Here is a 6,511-nt window from a genome sequence, read left to right as displayed (position 1 = left end):
GATTTTTATCTTTTCATAAGATTTTTTTTTTTTAAATTTGTCAGCCCTGAGAACAAGTCTGGGAAAGGGCCTGTTGACCCTGAAAGTGTTGAATGCTCTCCATGTCATTCTACTTTGATCCATTCTCTCTAAATGACCAAACCACCTCAACAACCCCTCTTCAGCCTTCTGACATACTTTTATTAACCCCACACCTTCTCCTAATTTCCACAATCCGAATTTTCTGCATAATATTTACACCACACATTGCCCTTAGACAGGACATCTCCACTGCCTCCAACCGCCTCCTCGCTGCTACATTCACAACCCAAGCTTCACACCCATATAAGAGTGTTGGTACTACTATACGTTCATACATTTCCTTCTTTGCCTCCATAGATATTTTTTTTTTTTTTTTTTTTTCTCCACATATACCTCAATGCACCACTCACCTTTTTTTCCCCTCATCAATTCTATGATTAACCTTATCCTTCATAAATCCATCCACCGACACGTCAATTCCCAAGTATCTGAAAACATTAAATTCTTCCATACTACTACTCCCCAATTTGATATCCAATTTTTCTTTATCTAAATCATTTGATACCCTCATCACCTTACTCTTTTCTACATTCACTTTCAACTTCCTACCTTTACACACACTCCCAAATTCATCCACTAACCTTCGCAATATTTCTTCAGAATCTCCCATAAGCACAGTATCAGCAAAAAGCAACTGTCAATTCCCATTTTGTATTTGATTCCCCATAATTTAATCCCACCCCTCTCCCGAACAGCCTAGCATTTACTTCTTTTACAACCCCATCTATAAATACATTAAACAACCATGGTGACATTACACATCCCTGTCTAAGACCTACTTTTACCAGGAAGTAGTCTCCCTCTTTTCTACACACCCTGAGCCTCCCTATCCTCAAAAACTTTACAGCATTTAGTAACTTACCACCTATTCCATATACTTGCAACATCTGCCACATTGCTCCCCTATCCACTATCATATGCCTTTTCTAAATCCATATATGCAATAAAAGCTTCCCTACCTTTATCTAAATACTGTTCACATATATGCTTCAATGTAAACACTTAATCTACACATCCCCTACCCACTAAAACCTCCTTGCTCATCCGCAATCCTACATTCTGTCTTGCCTCTAATTCTTTCAATTATAACCCTACCTTACATTTTTCCTGATATACTCAGTAAACTTATTCCTCTAATTTTTACAATCTCTCTTGTCCCCCTTCCCCTTTATATAAAGGGACTATACATGCACTCTTTCATACATTAAACAAAACTACCAATCACTCCAACACTATCCCCCTGCTTTTAACATGTCATGATCCCATCAGTTCCAGCTGCTTTACCCCCTTTCATTCTACGTAATGCCTCATGCACCTTCCTCTTGCTTGTTGCCATTTTCCTCTTTTTTCCCCATCTACCTCTTACTCTAACTGTAGCTACAACTAAATAATGATCCGATGTATCAGTTGCCCCTCTATAAATGTGTACATCCCGGAGCCTACCCATCAACCTTTTATCCACCAATACATAATCTACAAACTTTCATTACATGCTATATCATACCTTGTACATTTATTTATCCTCTTCATAAAATATGTATTACTTATTACCAAACCTCTTTCTACACAGCATAATTAAAGGCTCTCCATTTACATTTACCCCTGGCACCCCAAATTTACCTACTACTCCCTCCACAACAATTTTGCCCACTTTAGCATTGAAATCCCCAACCACCATTACTCTCACACTTGGTTCAAAACTCCCCACGCATTCACTCAACATTTCCCAAAATCTCTCTCAGCTACACTTCTCTCCTCTCCAGGTGCATATAGGCTTACTATAACCCACTCTTTACATCCAACCTTTATTTTACTCCACAGTCCTTGAATTAATACATTTATAGCCCCTCCTTTCCTGCCATAACTTATCCTTCAACATTGCTACTACTACTTTAGCTCTAACTATTTGAAACCCCTGACCTAATCCCATTTATTCCTCTCCACTGAAACTCTCCCACCCCCTTCAGCTTTGTTTCACTTAAAGCCAGGACATCCAGCTTCTCATTCATAACATCCACAATCTTCTCTTTCCTATCATTTGCACAACATCCACACACATTCAGACTTCCCACTGACAATTTTCTTCTCATTCTTTTTAGTAATTATTACAGGAAAAGGGGTTACTAGCCCATTGTTCCCGGCATTTTAGTTGACTTTTACAACACGCATGGCTTACGGAGGAGATTCTTATTCCACTTCCCCATGGATAAAAGGAAAAGTAATAAGACCAAAAACTATTAAGATAAAATCAAAGAAAACTCAGATGAGTGCATATAAATAAACACGTACATGTGTGTAGTGTGACCTAAGTGTAAACAGAAGTAGCAAGACGTGCCTGTAATCTTGCATATTTATGAGACAAAAGGCACCAGAAATCCTACCATCTTGTAAAACAATTACAGGCTTTCGTTTCACACTCACTTGGCAGGACGGTAGTACCCCCCCTGGGTGGTTGCTGTCTACCAACCTACGTGCGTGCGTGCAATTCCAAGAGCTTTCGTGACTACTAACATGTGAGTAGTCACGAAAGAGCTTGGAATTTCACTATTCTTTCATAGTGGTATTTTTGCATATTCTGAAATCACCTGTTTACTGTGATCTTATTGCACGACACAGTAAACAGGTGATTTCAGAATATGCAGAACAACCACTGTGAAAGAATAGAGAAATTCCAAGCGCTTTCATGACTCACATCATCAAGGAACAATAAAAGTAATGCATCAGAGGAAGGCATATAAAGGGTCTAGACCACACTTCACTATCACATCCCACAACAAAGCAACACCTGACGCGACTCACAAGAGAGTACTGCAGTAGGCCCGCTGGCCCAACTAGGCAGGTCCTTCACACAACCCACAAAAACTGTTCTACCCAAGAATTAAAAATTTTGAAATTTATTATTTGTCCAATGTATTAAATTCTTCCCAAATTCTATTAATTATGAATGGTTCTAATTTATATAAACCAAAGGAAATATGAATATTATTGTCAAAACTGCTTTTATGAAAAGATTCAATTATATTCCTGTCGACCATGGACTTGCTTGATACAACTTTCTCAACTTTTTTAAAATCAACTGGATGGTTAAAATCTCGCATGAATAAATAGAGAATTAGAATCTTGTCCAGTTCTAATGCTATATTTATGTTGTTTTAATCTTAGTTCGAGACTTTTACCAGTTTGACCGTAATAAACTTAATCGCAAATTTTACAAGGAATCTTACACACATCCATCAGCATTTTGGGGGGAATTCTTTATCAAAAGTTCTTTTTTTTACTGTATCAAGATTTTTAAATACAACTTTGATATTAAGTCTTAAGAAGAGAAGGTATATCAACCAAGTTTTCATGGTAAGGGAGAACCAACATTTTTAGTTGAATAAGGCTGGTTGTCCCTTTTTGGATTGTAAAAAGTATTTCTAGCAATTTTAAAAGATTTACCAATTACGTTTCTTGGGTATTTCAAATCATTAGCCATTTCATAAATTTTGGATATTTCCTCACGTATGAACTCTGGACTACAAATACGTAAAGCTATCAAAAACATTGATGAGAAAACAGAGTTAACTATCTTGATGTGAAGAAGTGTACAGAGGAACAGTTATTTGTAGATTTTCTGTAAATTTTAAATCTGAATTCATTATTACCCTTAATAATTAAAACATCTAGAAAAGGCAATGAGTTATTTTCTTCAAACTCAACAGTAAAGTTTATAGAATGGGTTAACCCTTTGACTGTCGCAACCCCCAATACTGAGGTGTCTCCTGGTGTCGCAAAATTAAAAAAAAAAAAAAATTATTTTTTCTTATGAAATGATAAGAGAATCTTCCCGATCGTAATGACAAAAAAAAAAAAAAAAAAAAAATTGATGGAAAACTGACGGGCGATTTTGCCCACTTTGAGCCCTATTTTCGGCTAATTCCTTTGTTCCAGTCGCCCAAACTCATAGCTATTTCTTTAGAACTCCATTTTTTTTCTATCGACTGAATACAAGAAACTGCCCATTTACCAATTTCAACTACCTAATAATGTGGTCAGAAATTTGCAATTTGGCCAATTTCATGAAAACTAAAAAATATGACAATTTCAAAATAAGGTCCAGAATGAACAATGCAGACATTCCTGGCTCTAAAATAACATTTTCTTTGCTCATCAGTCATGTCTCCAGCCCCCTCTGATATTACTCTTGCTTTCTATTTTGAATTTTTATTCAAACAAAAAATAGAAGACTTACTATTATGCAGACTAATGCAATACTGTAATAATTGTATAAATAACATCAACCCATTCATGACTGCATATTAGAATGGCTAGTTGGACATTTATTGGACAATGGCATCATTTGTTTACTTTTGAACATTGGCAAAAATCAAACATTTCCCCTACTTTGAGCTCCATTTCTAGGTTCTTTTTATAGTAAAATCAATCAATATCACCTCTATTTCTATAATATGTTTTCCATTCTATCAAATGAGACCAAGAAAACGAGAATACAACCATAAATACTATACGAAAATAGACCACAAAGTCGGCATTTTAATTAAAAAAAAAAAAAACCCACGGAGTTTTTTTTTTTCTCATGCACTGCGTGCTCCAGGATTTTTTTTATATGGTGCACACTGACCACACAAACCCGTTCTCTCACACGTGGGCCTACCAGCTTTCTCCTGCTTGATTTGAAGCCGCTAGAATTTATGAGTATATATACGTCAAACACGGTACCTCGTAAGACGTATATATACGGCCGCAACAGTCAAAGGGTTAAGCTATTTGATTTACCAAGGAAATGGTGTACATCTACATTCTTGGGCATAAGACAAAATATCATCAATATATCTGAACCATTTAGCTCTATTAGAGAGGATTGTGTTAAGTAGTCTTGTTTCAAAAAATTCCAAGTATAGGTTACTAAGAACAGGTGAAAGAGGATTTCCCATTGCCATACCAAACTTCTGAGTGTAAAACTTATTAAATACAAATTTTGCATCAACAATGTAAAGTTTAATAAGTTTAACCCTTTCAGGGTCCGTCCCGTAGATCTACGGCTTTACGTTCAGGGTCCAAACCGTAGATCTACGCCATGAGCTCAGCTCACTCTGATAAACTGAGTGGTACATTTGGGCCTAGATATGAGAGAATACATCTATGTGGTATGTGTGCACCACATAAAACAAATCCTGCAGCACACTGTGTATAATGAGAAAAAAACTTAAATCATGATTTTTTGATTAAAACAGCAACTTTGCAGTGTTTTTTCGTATGTTTTTTATAGTTGTATTTGCGATTTCTTGGTCTCATTTGATAGAATGGAAGACATATTACAGAAATAGAGATGATTTTGATTGGTTTTAGCACTGGAAATGGCTTGAAACTGAGCTCAAAGTAGCGGAAATGTTAAATTTTTGCCGATATTCAAGAGTAAACAAACGACCTCACACGTCTAATACACGTCAGCTGGTGGGTCTAATATACATTCACAAATATGGTGATGATATTTATACATTTATTACAGTATTGCATAACAGTAAATCTTCTATTTTTTGGTGTGAATAAAAATTTATTATGTGAATAAAAAATCAAAATGGAATTTATTTGTAAAGCCTCAAAACATAACTAATGAACAGAGGAAACGTTAGTTTAGTGCCAGGAATGCCTACATTGTTTATTCTGGACCCTATTTTGAAATTGGAATATTTTGAACTTTGTGTTAAATTGGCCAAATTAACAATTTCCGATCACTTTATTTTGTAGTTGAAACAGTTGACTTGGTGATTTCTTGTGCTCAATCGATAGAATAGAAGTAATACTAGTGAAATAGCTAAGAATTTGGTTGATTGGAATAATGTAATTGGCCTAAAATGGGAGTCAAAGTCGGCAAAATCGCCGATTCGTAAATGTCGCTGACACATCAAAATTCGCGAGAGCATAATCTTGTCAATTTTCCACCAAATTTCGTACTTTTTGTTTTATTACCTTCACAAAAAGATTCTCTACGATTTCATAAGAAAAAATAATTTTTTTTTTTTTTTGAAAATTCTTGGACACTGGTGCATGACTCCAGATTTGGGCCTTGGACCCTGAAAGGGTTAAGGATAGTAGGAACTGGCAATGGTAAATCATAATTAATGAGTTCTTCAGATAAACTTATAAATCAACAAGAACTTTCGTAAGCAAAGAAGTAACATCAAAACTAACCATATTAAATTAATTTAAGTCAGTCAAGGAGCTTAATTTATCAACGAAATCTATGTTGTTTTTAACATTAAAGTTAGAAATTTTGCCAACAATAGGGCTCAAAATGTCAACAAGCCATTTGGATAATTTATATGAAACTGATCCTATGGAGCTAATAATTTTTCTGACTGGATTCCCTGGTTTGTGTTTTTATTAGTCCATACATGTAAGGTAAAGATGGATTTTTTTTTTTTTT

Source organism: Cherax quadricarinatus, chromosome 61 (genome assembly GCF_038502225.1).
Source record: "Cherax quadricarinatus isolate ZL_2023a chromosome 61, ASM3850222v1, whole genome shotgun sequence".
Classification (NCBI taxonomy): Eukaryota; Metazoa; Arthropoda; class Malacostraca; order Decapoda; family Parastacidae; genus Cherax; species Cherax quadricarinatus.
This window is presented reverse-complemented; position numbering follows the sequence as displayed.